This window comes from Spinacia oleracea, chromosome 5 (genome assembly GCF_020520425.1).
Source record: "Spinacia oleracea cultivar Varoflay chromosome 5, BTI_SOV_V1, whole genome shotgun sequence".
NCBI lineage: Eukaryota > Viridiplantae > Streptophyta > Magnoliopsida > Caryophyllales > Amaranthaceae > Spinacia > Spinacia oleracea.
This window is the reverse complement of record NC_079491.1, coordinates 46,039,991-46,054,948: the sequence shown is the minus strand read 5'-3', so window position 1 is coordinate 46,054,948 and position 14,958 is coordinate 46,039,991.

The window sequence follows — 14,958 nt, the reverse complement described above, 5'->3', positions numbered from 1 at the left end:
AATTTCACTTCTTCAAACATCCTAGTTTATGTGAGTATGAACTCACGCAATCATCCTTGGATTATTTGTGTAGACACCTACTTTTGTCCCCATTCCCGAAAGGGAAGGTTCGATGATGAGAACATAAATCTCCACTTGGCATCGCATCTCCTATAAAATAACGAATCTCGATCACCCTTTTTATTTCACCCGAACCTGCTATTTATAGAAACCTGCTAAAAACAGTAACTGCCGTAACGGGTAGTTGCTAAAAGTGGCAAGCCATAAAAGATAGAAACCTGTCAGAATTAGGTGTTGCACTCCGACATAAATCCTAAAAGAGATAGAATTTGCAAGAGGAATCCTATTCCTAGTATAAATCAAAGATAAGAGTTACGTATTAATTAAAATCCTAACGAGCCTAGAGTTCGTAACGGGCCTAGACGCATTCCGTCATAAAGTTAATACGCACTAAAAGACTCGGATAAGTCTCAAACACTCCGGATTCTAAGAGTCCAAATCTGGCAAAGAACTCGGCCCAAACATCATTTTCAACGCCCAGAGCTGGGCGCCGAAATCTTTAACGCCCAGCGCTGGGCGCTGAAATTACCTGGGTACGTGTTCTCTCCTAATTCTTCTTGGATTAGAGCTCTACAATTTTATCTTTCCACAAACTCTTCCCTATAAAAACAGCCCCTAATTCGACATGAACACAACACACAATTCATATTCTGAGTATTGACTCCAACCCCTAAGCCTAAGCCTCACGCTGCGAAATTGATCCCGCGTTCTGTCGCAATCGATCCAAAAATCGAACATAACGTATCCTGTCCCTTGTAGCTAAAGAATTAAGTCCGGAAACTTGAGATTCGTTAAATAAAAGGAGAAATAGCAAAGCCAAAGTGGTTAGTTTTCTGAGAACCGTGACGCACCTCTCAAGGGTGCGTCGTAATGTGTCCCTTCGCATGATTTAATCGCTTTCCTCGCCCTTCTATAAAACTGTTAAACTATTAAATCTGATTGTTCTATCACGCCTAATGAAGATAATATCTTGGGAAATTGAACTATCATGCTAGGTCCCTTAAATCAATCTAAACAAGATAATCACGGTCGATCTAGTATTATGTGTTGCATATTGTTAAAATCAATTCAGATTAGTTTAATAGTTAACGCATGTCCCTTCAATTATTTATGCTGAGCTAGTAAGGATATCCTGCCTCTAGAGTTATCGAAGAGCGAGTACTCCTCTCGGTAGTTACAGTCCCCCGAACCCTCAATCTCTACCTTGCGGGTGTACGTTGAGAGATCCCCACACCAGGGATCACAAGGGAACCTATGGCCGTCGTGGTCAAACATAATTGCACTCCCTTTATGTTACGATAACCGGGTTTTGTCAGTTTTTCTCATTGTCGTTAAAAACTTAATGGCGACTCCTATATTACTAGTCAATTGGGTGTAAACTCACAGGAAATCTAAATACACTTGATTTGACAAAAAGAAACGTCACGCCCACGAGGGACGAGGTCACGCATTAGCCTCGTGCTTTTTCGAACCCCTCACAGTGGCGACTCCACTGGGGATAGTGAAGGAAATACTCGTGCTCGTAGGTAATCAAAATAGCCGAAGGGTGAAACGATCCTACCCCGCGTTTATTTCCCCATCAAGTTGGGACGACCTGAAAATCAGCATATTAATGTGAACGGGCAGAACCGCATAACGAATCTTGGCTCCCTTGGATGTTTCATCTCGGGAGTTGGGACTAAGGATACCCATCGCCAACCGGGGGGTGCATACGCTTCGAATGTTGTCCACTCGGCACTTTTCGCTAGTAGTACACCCGTCCCAAACCCAATCGCTCGCCCACTAGGTCCCTCTCATTAGTGCATGCCCCCTTGGCTTACATCGTGATTGGCCTCTTGGGCGAAATTCGTCTGTTGAAGGCACTACCTCGACCGGGGCATGTGTTGGATCTGCGATAGAAGCGGTACCAAGCCGGCGCAAATACTACCCATAGAAGCCTATCATAAACTACATGACATATTATTATTTTGCCTCATGATGTAATGTTAGTTATGTGTAGCGAATTATGTGATTGTGTGTGACAAATAATGCTAGAAAACCAACGACCTTAAAAATTGCCCAAACATTCATAAACGAATTGGCCAAAGAGTTATACCAAAATACGTGTTCCGCAAACCCGAACGATCGCCACAAAAATAAGCGACGCTCGGGATGGCCTATAACGGATCCCACAACGCTGCACAACGCGTAAAGGACGTTATTAGGCAAGCACGCAAAATTAAGTCGCATAAACAAAAAAATATACGCGAACAGAATACGAGTACCAGTCAGGGACGCATTTTCAGCGCCCCTGGCTGGGCGCCAATCATTTTCACGCCCCTTGCTGGGCGCTGAAGTTGCTGCCTGGCCTTTTGGTCAGGCACAGCAGCCTCGGTGCCCGCGCATAAAATATACGTAGCAATATGAAAAAAAATTCGTGAAAATTGCTGCGAGGACGTACGGAAAAAGGCACTCGATTCTAAAAACGACTTTTAAAAAATAAATAACTCTTTGTGTCGTTGTTAGGCCTCCTATGACGACAATGTTCGGCACCAAAACCGAGCATGCTAATTAAATGACCTTGAATGTCACATGGGCAAAGTATTCAAAAAATAATGTTCAAATAGAGTCTTCAAGGAAAAATAATGTTAAAATAAAAAAATAAATCCGAGTCTAGACTAGGCTATGCCAAAGTACAATCTAAATCCTAAGTCTTAGTTGTCTTATCCATAGAATCGGTCCTAATGCTTGGTGTCGTTCTGCAAGTTAAAAGGTTAAACCATATTGAGTCTCCCTTCCTAACATTTAAATCAATAAGCACCCATATGTAATTGTCATCCCTTGCTAAGAATCTACGGCCTCAATACTCTCTCTCACCCATAAAAAGAATATATTATAGTATTTGCAAAATGGAAACAGTCACATTCTGAAAATCATTCCCCCATAGTCGCACAACCCCCAAAGTGAACCTAAGGTGTCACTACCATTAGCAAAAATTAATGGCCTCAAGGCTTATGATCACATTGGGTCACGACTATCATAGTCCTCTCGAGCCACTCGCTCCTTGAAATACTCCTAAGTACGGACTAAAAGATTTTCCATGAATGCAACATGACCAACCATGAAAATACCCAAATCAGCATACCATAAGGCTACCATTGGGGTAAAGCAATACACACTAAGAGGGAAGCCGCACTAATGATTCTAGTCTTGCAAAAATAAAAATTCGATCTCCCCAACTAACTACCTTGCCAACATTAAGCAAAATGGCGCATGACAAATGAACACCCAAGGGTTAAAATCTAAAGTGTCAACCAATAAAAGTTATGGTCCAATTAGCCTAAGTCTAAAAGTTGCTTGGTCAAGTATTATAGGCTTACGCCACGTAATTATTTTGAGTCTAGGCCACCTCCTTATATTCCTACACGGGTCATAATCAGAAAAATTAATGAAAGATCGAGTCTAAATCACAACTTCCAATTAAATCCCGAAAACTGGAATCTGAAAAGAAGCAAAAAATTATTTTCGATGTAATTCTTTCGTTAAATTTCAATAAAGTAAAAACAACATTTCGAATCTACGCTACTTGCACATTTTAAGAAACGACTAAATACGCTTGCAAAATAAGACAATTTAAAGGTCCACCCTAGGCCTACTAAAATTAAAGGTCCACCCTAGGCCTACTAAAATTAAAGGTCCACTATAGGCCTACCAAACGAGGCTCACTCAGTCTGCCTCGTGACTCAAAGACCACAACCATCTACCTTTTAGCCCAAATAAAAAAGGGGGAGAAATCCCAAACAAAAAAGAGAAAAAAGAGAAAAAGGAAAGGGAGAGCGAAAAGAGCGAGCCATGGAATACTTATCCCGTACCTCCCAAAGTGCAACATTTACCCAAGTAAACGAAGGAAAAAATTGAGTCAACCAATCCAAATCATGCCACAAAAACTACATAAAATTCTACGATGTCTACCCTTTCCAGTCCTTATGTTCTTAGACGCCTTCGCTCTGGGGCCCCTGTTCAGCTCATTTAACCCATCCATGTTCTCATTGCCATAACCCAAGAAACCACTACCTCGACTCTTGAACTTGTTGTCAACTGCAAACCACGTACGGCCATTGACACGTGCGTCATACCCATTATTACACCACCATTAGTATAATGACCATATAACTTATTTGGATCCATCCTTGAGCCGTCCCCATACTACTCATTGGCCTAGGTTGATGTAAACTCATGACACTAGCACGAAGCTGCAAATTGTGAGTCCTAGCAGATGTAATCCTCATGCTTGACTAATACCTATACAAATTATCCTATCTCATTCGACCCGTCTTTCAAGCCGTCTTGAGTCACGAATAAAAAAAAACAAATGAAGAGTACGTTCTACGCTTAACGTAAAAAATTAAAAAAATTAAATAAATAATAAAAAAAAACTTTGCAAAGCGCACAAAAAAAGAAAAAAGAAAAGAAGCATTTAAAAAAGGAAAAGAAGCATTTAGCGCACAAAAAAGATTCGAAAATATTTGGCACAAAACGAAAAGGAGCAGCGCAAAAAGGCAGCCCAGAACACGCTTTCAACGCCCAGACCTGGGCGCCGAAAATAATAGCGCCCATCCCTGGGCGCCGTTCTTGCTTAACACTTTTCAACTCCCAATTCCTAAAAGTGTTCGTATATTTTCCTATATACATGCGGAAGAATAACGAACACTTGGGGGGGTAGAAAATACGCAAAACACGCGCGCTCCAAAATTTTCGTACACTTATTTCACCCTTTTTCAAACATTACGAGTCCACTCGAACGTACTTGTTTAAAATCGGCATTCTAAGAAACCATTTTCTGGCTAAGAACTACGCAAGACCTGATTCCAAATTAAATCTATTTAAGGCGGATACGTAGGCAATCCATGATTTGGTCCAACCAATTTGCAAAAATGTTAAAGCCTATAGAATAACAAGAATAAAAAATAGAGTCCCTTATTGAAATTTAATTACTTGCAATCCAAGTCGAAAGAAAAATTTAAGTCAAAAGAAGAATCCAAGTCATCAAGATGCCAAAATAAGCACACATCGAAAAATAATAAGGGCACGTACCCTTGCCAGAAGGAGCACTCACACTCCCAGGCACTTAGCCAATACTCAAAAGGTCGCTTTGCCTCAATTGAATGGGGGCTAGCGCGGGCGTCCATGACCTCTAAAGTACTCGACTTGACCCTCCCTAAAGCAAAGTAACTCATTTAAAGACCTTCTTTCACCATTAGACACAGTCATAATCGCCAACAAGTAGTAAAGGCAGTAAGCTTGCAATAAAGAGGATTATTCTACGGCGTCGCCCCATCGTTCCTTCGAACTCAGGGCACCCGTTCATGGTAATTCAAATGCTTGCGAGTCTCCTTTGAAAAAAAAAAATCAGACATTGTCAATAGGACTTGGCACTTAACCAAGGCTCACCCTACTCAGACATATGACACGGGTATCTAAAATCGAAATCAGAAAGCATCATTAATGAGAAGACATAACAGCAACTGGGGGCTAAAAATTGAAATGAAAGAGCTAGGGAAAGAACTAAGTATACCTTGACCTTTTGTGCAGACATACACCAAGTAAATCTAAGTCAATTTGAAAACGGTTTATATTCCCGCAATTCTGGAAAAGATGGCCCTAAAAGCCTAAAGCATATGCCAAACGGGCACAAGTATATCTCGACGCCTGCACCCTGGCTTCCAGCAAATCCTTAGACAGCATTCCAAATATCGTAATAGTATTTTGATTCACTCATGTAATCCTGTACGAACCCTTCTATAAGTCAACCTACTTAGGACACCTACACAGTAGGACTCGGATTTCAAATAATTTTCAAAGACTTCTTCGAACATAATAAAGAGTCGTTAGTTTAATCTAAGTATGCGTTAATCTCGACGTTGCAAGTGAGTCAAAAAGATTTCTAAATATGATTATGGGTAAAGAAAGGCACCTAGCTTTTGGTCAAGGCACACTTCAACATGTGACTACCTTGACCATGGCAATGTCGCACAATACGACATTTACAAGAGAAGTAGCAAATCACTACTCGAACGTACCTCGCACTAAACGAGTCTGGTTCAAACTATTCATGATCCATGTCACCATGAATGCATCAAAACGTATGCCAAGCATTATAGCACCAAGCCAATCCCGTAGCTACAATTGGGGGCTTGAGAAAAACACTCTAAAAATACTCGAAATGACGATTTTATCGCAAATTCTCGACGCTAATGCTATACACACGTCATAGGGGCACAATCCTAAGCTTTAATCGTGTAAAACGAACCTTAGAATGGCTACAACCCCTCCCAAATTCTAAGCACTACTTAGAATATATAAAGTCACCCCACTATCAAGGGTAACTGAAAATCGCGAGTCACCAAAACTCCGATCAAACTACTGCACATAACGCTCGCCCTATAAAGCGCCCGTTACACAGTCTACGTCGTTCCAAAGCAAAAGCGAAAGAAAAATCAAGGATAAAAATTGTAAAATTCTGCCCATAAATCATTTTCAACGCCCAGAGCTGGGCGCCGATATCTTCAACGCCCCAGCCTGGGCGCTGAATTTCTCTGCTTGCCAAATTTTGCCCAGATTAAAAAACAAGAAAGAAACATCTATGAATCCTCGCGTCGAACAAAGTAATAAGCCGTGCACACCCACGCGGAAGGTGCTACACTTGTTCGAGCACCTGAACGAGGCGTGATGAAGTACTCCAATGCAAAAAATAATAATGATATCCCAACACCTGGAGGAATGTTCTAAAAAACGCTGTTAGGCCACACAAGCCTACGTCGCACCATAGTTCAACCATCCCACGGTACAAGTCTAAAAAAAAAAAAAAAGAGTAAGGCATATTGCACTAATGCGGGCACGACCAAGAGTATGAGGAAAAGACTACTTATCGCCCAAATTCAAAATGAAAACCACACGACTTCTACATTAAGGATTGAAAGTAACAAAACATTACCTACCACGGAAGGGATAGCTCGCACCTACACGAGCGGAACCCCAAGGCATCTTTCTCGAAAGAACCTACAAAAATCGTACGCCAAAAGGAAGCATCCCAACATGCATGCTTGGGGGCTCCAAGCTACGAAACGACCGTAGAAAAATAAAAAATCTCAAAGCAAATGTTTGAACGATCAAAAGGGCACGATGCTTCAGGAATGGCCCTGAACCCTATCAAGCTTCTAAGCAAACTATTCAACATCAGTCATTGCTCAAAAAAAAATGATTCAAGCGAACTGATTAATGGAACGCACACAACGGCCATTCTATAAACGCTCGTTCGCACATACATATCATCATTCTAAGTATCGGACATTCACGAACGCGTTCAAAAGAAAAAAAAAATATACAACAACAAGAGCGATCAAAGTCTTACGCCTCAAGGTATGGTCCTCGGGCAATATAGACTCGCCCAACTATTGCAATAATGGTACGCCTTAAGAGCGACAGTTCCTTTGAATAATCGCCCCAAAGCGACAAACACCGTAGTCCACCAATCGGCTACGGCTTCTCGAGAAATCATCACGATCACTCAACTCATTGTGATCTCCGATAAAATTCTACGTTCCAAAAATAAAGAAAAACAAAAGAGAAGAGAATAAGTAGAATTTCCAAGTGAAATAAACGAACGAACAAGAGGCCAACTGTGTCATCAAAGACCAGCCCAAACAACATTTTCAACGCCCCACCTGGGCGTGAATTATTTCTGCCGCCCAGGCCTGGGCGCCGAAAATGAACCCAGGCCCGAAAAAAGCTCTGACTTCTATAGGGCCCTGCCGTATCCATTCGACTCGAAAATTGCCGACTGAAAGTCGCACCTCACGGCTTTGTTAAGAGTAGCACACCACTACAAAGGTCGCTCGCACTTACGAGCACAAGCCCAAACACGATCAAGGACATTACAGAATGCGTATCCCCAAGGAACCTCTTTGACAAGAAATGACTGTCAAGCACGAGTGCTTGGGGGCTCGAAGGAAAATATATATTATGCAAAGTTAAAACAATATTCCCAGACTACGCTGTACGAAGTCCCGTGTTTGGATGTCTCAAAAAAGTAAAACCGGTTTACGACCTCAAGACAAAGGTCGCCGTTGATACTTATACATAGTCCCCTAATCAAGGACCCAGGTAGTGGCAAAATTGAGCCGAAAAGACTAGCTCAAAACCATGATAAAGTGATGACCACGAGACTATGGTCCATCTAAACACATTGTCAACCCACATTCAGGTGGCAACTAAATCCGAGCATCCCTCGGAAGAATTCGCTCCTACAAGAATGAATAAAAAGAAATTCTCAAAGAAATCACGATAGGGACTTGCCCACCTCAATCGGGCAAGATCGCGCCACGAACCTCGCGAGTTCCAAATAAAAAAAAAACGAATTCAGGGACGTCCACCCTCAGCGGACAGGGCTCGCCCACCTTCAGCGGGCGGGGTCTGCGTCACTAGCCGCGCAGGTCCTCGGTTTTCGAAAAATAAAATCTTCAAATTCAAAACAGACTCGTCCACTTCTATCGGACGGGGTGTCCACCCTTAGCGGATCGGCATCTTTAGCCGGCGGGGTCTACGTCACAAACCGCGTAGGTCCTTATTTTCAAAAAAAAACAAACAAACTTCAAAACAGATTCGTCCACTTCTATCGGACGGGGCGTCCACCCTTAGCGGACAGGCTCGCCATCTTTACTCGGCGGGGTCTGCGCCACTAACCGCGTAGGTCCTTAATCGCTGCAGCGATAACTTTTTCTGGTTTTCCCTTTTCCAAAAATTAAAGGATTGGTTTTCCGTTTTTTTCCAAAAAAGAGCGATGTGCTGGATTTTCCTTCGTTTTACGTCCTATAAAAACAAGGGGGTTTTCTCGTTTAGTTAACCCTGAAAATGAGAAACTTTAAAAACGTTTTTACCTCGTGATTGGGCTTGGCCAGGCCCAATTAAACTTTATAGCTTTGATTTCGAAAACATCTGTAGCTACTTCCAATGACAAAGTGAGGGAGTTTCTACGCATCTTTAGATACATCCAATGACAAAGTGAGGGAGTTTCTATACTATCCGTTGACAAATCCCAATGACACGTGAGGGATATGTCGACACTTCAAGTGATGACCCTTAAGTCAAATGTTATCACTCGGGGGCTCGTGAGACCCTCGCAAAACAAGTCACATACACTATGGCTTGTGTGACGCACTCCGTCCAGTACTTTGACCATCGTCTCATCCCGAGACTCAGTCAAAGTGGGGGCTAACTGTAGACACCTACTTTTGTCCCCATTCCCAAAAGGGAAGGTTCGATGATGAGAACATAAATCTCCACTTGGCAACGCATCTCCTATAAAATAACGAATCTCGATCATCCTTTTTATTTCACCCGAACCTGCTATTTATAGAAACCTGCTAAAAACAGTAACTGCCGTAGCGGGTAGTTGCTAAAAGTGGCAAGACATAAAAGATAGAAACTTGTCAGAATTAGGTGTTGCACTCCGACATAAATCCTAAAAGAGATAGAATTTGCAAGAGGAATCCTATTCCTAGTATAAATCAAAGATAAGAGTTACGTATTAATTAAAATCCTAACGAGCCTAGAGTTCGTAACGGGCCCAGACGCATTCCGTCATAAAGTTAATACGCACTAAAAGACTCGGATAAGTCTCAAACACTCCGGATTCTAAGAGTCCAAATCTGGCAAAGAACTCGGCCCAAACATCATTTTCAACGCCCAGCCCTGGGCGCTGAAATTGCCTGGATCCCATTTTCAATGCCCAGAGCTGGGCGCCGAAATCTTTAACGCCCAGCGCTAGGCGCTGAAATTACCTGGGTACGTGTTCTCTCCTAATTCTTCTTGGATTAGAGCTCTACAATTCTATCTTTCCACGAACTCTTCCCTATAAATACAGCCCCAAATTCGACGTGAACACAACACACAATTCATATTCTGAGTATTGACTCCAACCCCTAAGCCTAAGCCTCACGCTGCAAAATTGATCCCGCGTTCTGTCGCAATCGATCCAAAAATCGAACAGAACGTATCCTGTCCCTTGTAGCTAAAGAATTAAGTCCGGAAACTTGAGATTCGTTAAATAAAAGGAGAAATAGCAAAGCCAAAGTGGTTAGTTTTCTGAGAACCGTGACGCACCTCTCAAGGGTGCGTCGTAATGTGTCCCTTCGCATGATTTAATCGCTTTCCTCGCCCTTTTATAAAATTGTGAAACAATTAAATCTGATTGTTCTATCACGCCTAATGAAGATAATATCTTGGGAAATTGAACTATCATGCTAGGTCCCTTAAATCAATCTAAACAAGATAATCACGGTCGATCTAGTATTATGTGTTGCATATGTTAAAATCAATTCAGATTAGTTTAATAGTTAATGCATGTCCCTTCAATTATTTATGCTGAGCTAGTAAGGATATCCTGCCTCTAGAGTTATCGAAGAGCGAGTACTCCTCTCGGTAGTTACAGTCCCCCGAACCCTCAATCTCTACCTTGCGGGTGTACGTTGAGAGATCCCCACACCAGGGATCATAAGGGAACCTATGGCCATCGTGGTCAAACATAATTGCACTCCCTTTATGTCACGATAACCGGGTTTTGTCAGTTTTTCTCATTGTCGTTAAAAACTGAATGGCGACTCCTATATTACTAGTCAATTGGGTGTAAACTCTAAGGAAATCCAAATACACTTGATTTGACAAAAAGAAACGTCACGCCCACGAGGGACGAGGTCACGCATTAGCCTCGTGCTTTTTCGACCCCTTACAATTTGTAAACTTAAAATTAGAAGAATAGAAAAAATAGAAATGAAGAGATTAGGGCCTCGGAATTATCCAGGTTTTCTAGGTTGATGCTTCCAACCTTTAGCCCCAATTCCAAGATTATTGAACTTTGAATTTTGTATGAGATTTTAGCAAAAGATTGTATTTTTGGAGAATTATATGTGTTGGGAGAATTGGTTCAGCATTACGGCACTTTTGCTCTGATTTTCTCCTCCTCCATTTCGTAAAAATGAGGAGTATTTATAGAAAAATTGATAGAATACTGCTGGGAGGTGTTACGCTAGGCGCTAGACCAGTTTGGCGTCATGCGTCAAACCTGCTGACGACGTGACGGTTGTGATTGTCCTCTGGGCGCGTTGGAGGCCCTAAAGGACAACCGTCCTTTTTTGTTTGTATTTTATTGGGGATTAAGGAATCATATTTGATTTTCTTGTACAAAAACGACATTTTTGTGCCGTTATCAGGATTGCGGATTTGTACTGATTTTGCTCGGTTTTGCGGGTCGGCGCCCGAATTTGAATTGCTTAATGGCATTTTGATTGGAAACGTGCCTCGAAGACTGATTGTGGCATCCATTTCGCGAGATTTTGTTTTGATTTTGAAATTGTTTTTGGATTTGAATTTTCTACCAAGTTCGGATACGGGAACGGACTTGGGAATTGGATTTTGGATTTTGAACTTGGAATAAGTTCATTGAACTTTCGCAATTGGGGCTTCCACTCGGAGTTGCACCAACTGAAATCTAGGTTGATTAGGATCGTCATCGGCCATAAGGGAGACACAAATTAGGTGTCTACAGCAGGAAATTTGTAGCGTCGTCCTAGCATGCGCTATATTTTTCTAACGCCTGCAGGTTTGTGGAGCACAAAATTTTCTGGTCGATTTGTTTCGCATTTTTTTAATTGTTGCCATAGTTTTATGTAAGTCTCTACAAGGGTCAGGTTAAGGTGCCAAGGTACCAAATCTATCGTTACTTTCTTTCAGGCCCTGGTCGGAATAGACAAAATCGTTTTCGAATTTGAGCCTACCCAGATATGCATCGAGTGGACAATATACCTGGATTGTACCCTTTACACAAGCGATTTGGTTTGAGATAGGTGGACTACTTCGAAATTGTCGAGTGGACAACCCCAAAGCGTAGAGACCCCCCGCGACGAGGGTATACCTTAGTATGTACTTCTAGGATGGAACATGTCAACGAAGCCAGATTTATACCATCTGTCCCATATTAATTCACTCGGCTGCGAAACTTTCAGAATTTCAAGTCTTACCTGCTTAATCGTGAAATAAAATTTAGCCATGTCCATAAATCCATTATTATTTCATTCGATTACGGGAACTCTGCATGAATAGTATTTCAGATTCCCCCAGTGGAGTCGCCACTATGAGTGAGTCGAAAAGTGATGCAATTTCCAGATAACAACCTTCCTTTTGCAAGAATGGAATGTGTATTGTAGTTGTTTCTCATCTATTGCCTCATGTTGTGGCAATAGATTAAGGAAAAGGGAATCATGGGTGGCCATAGCGTACCTTAACTAGACTGTGGAGCCGAGAGTTAGTTTTTCCTATGTTCTCGGAGAAAACTGACAAAATCCTGTTTTTGTGATACAAGAGTACCGTAGACGATACTACAGATGCTCGGGTATTTGATCACAATAGAAATTGGTTGCATTGTGATCTCCATTGGAGATCACCCCAACATACATCCGCAGAGTATAGCTTGGGTTTGGGGGAAAATGTACTAATACGGGGGAGTTCCCAGTATTAGCTCATTCGTCGGTCCTTACTAGTCTGAAACTTCGTGTCACGAAACAAATAGGGACATGTGTTATAACTACTTTACTAATCAGGATTAATTTTAATGCACAGATAAATTTAGACTAAACAATAGGTCGAAAAATAATTTAGATTGCTTTAAGGTACCTAACAAGATCCAAATTGTCCAGAGAGTATCTTATTAGGCGGTTCTCAGGAACCTACCACTTGTCCTCGCTAGATCTCTTTTTAGGCTTGGAGAGCTCCTTAATGGCTAACTGAATAATCCTGGGTTTGGCCTTGATTCCTCCAGAGTACCCTTAAACTGTTGGCCCAGATTACCTACTAAACCCTAGTTTGGGTTAGAGATTTGACTAATAGGAAGGCTTAGAAAGAGAGAAGAAGTACAACGATTCGAAACTGGGTTCTAACAGAGTCTCTAGAATACAACGAGAGTAAACTTATGACAATACTTAAGCTTAGATTAGGCTGATTGTAAAACCCCGACAATTCTCTATTTTCTAAAATAACCTTTTAATATAAAACGTAGAGAATTATCAAGGCATTATCGCCCGTGTGAAAACGTAACGGCTTATTCAGAATTTTGCAGCGGAAAACATAAAACTAACTTTAGGTTTATAAATAATCGATTACAGGTTTAATCCCAAAAACCAACCAACGAAAATAAGGAAATATAAATAGTATGACAAGTTTAAAGTCTAAATTAACAAACCAAGACACTTAGCAAAACAAAACTAAATACAAGCTCTCTAATCCCGATCCCCATGATGCATCATCTTCAAACCTGTAGATGGGCAATGCTTATTGATCCTTAGACACTGCTCACCAAAAATGGGTCATCACAGGATCAATAAGGCATAGCCATGATCAACACACACAAATAAAGCACGTAATCAGCAAAGCTGAGTACTACATACTAAAACAAAAACAATCCTAACATGATACTAATAAACGAACAACCCTAACATGATTCTAATGAAACATAAGTAAGGGCAAACAACACATATTAATTTGAATACCACACTTGACTAGACTAGGCTAGACTGGACTAGACTTTTATAACAATAACATTATTTTAATTGAAATAGTCAATGGACCGAGTTGCTACTAGAAACTTCTTCTTCTTCACTAAGGAAGACGAGGTACGGGCGCGACTCCGTAAACCCCAATGACCTGCGATATCGAGGGACTTTTGAATAAAATAGAACCGGTGATCAATCCGGCCCCAGAAAAAGCCATAGGCTACCCATGACCCCAACTCCTGATTGTCCGTCACTTTAGACGTGCACAGTCTAAAGCTATTGCTACTCAGTTTCACTTTACATGATTTATAAATTAAACTATGTTGTGACTCAACAATCACATAAGGCATACAAACAACATTTATTCACGACTGTTTTTATCTTGGAATTAAGTAAGTGATCACAGAGATGTCAATCAAGACTTATTCCAATTAATTCAACTTTTCCTTTAATACTGATCAACCCTCTATATGGGTATAAGGTTTCAACTTACTAAACAAGGTCCTCGGCCCTCATAAAGTAGTGAAAAACTAAAAGGGAACAACGATCAATCGATCTGAATCAATGTATATAAAATAAAGTTCCCAACTGACATGCTTGCATCAATAATCCATACTAACATGTTATATTCTCATAATGAAATATATATGCTTAACCTGTCCATCCAACAATATTAAACATGCACTTTCAACATAACCAAGTTCATCAACAATTTCAACATAACCAAGTTCATCAACACTTTCAACATGGTTTCAACAAATCACACACATTCCAAGCACACAGGTATGTACGTACCTTGTGTAAACAAACTGATAGGCCACTTTAGCGAATTCAAAAGTCGCCTACAAAGAATTCTCCGCCTAAAAACAACCAATAAATTCCCCAATCAATATCCAACAGTTTACAGCAATACTATAGTACTCTAAATACACCCTAAACATAATTTGAACCATCCCCAATATCGAAACTTAACTAAATAACCTCCAAGCATAGTAACTATTAAACTAATGATCCTAAATCGTTCTAAACTCCAATAGAACATCCCTTTTAAAATTTCCACCAATATAAAATGATTTCAAACGTCCACCAAAACATAATCAACGTTCTTAAAATCATAAAAATAATAGTTTTAATAATATATAATCGTTCTATTATGATTTAAATCATTAAAAACCTTAAAAATTCACACTTTAATAATTAAAATCATTATTTCATTTCAATTACCTAATCTGAAAATTAATAATTTAATTATGCAAACCTAAAATTCTGAAATCCACAATTAAATCATAAAGCTTATAATTTAAATTCAAGAAACGCA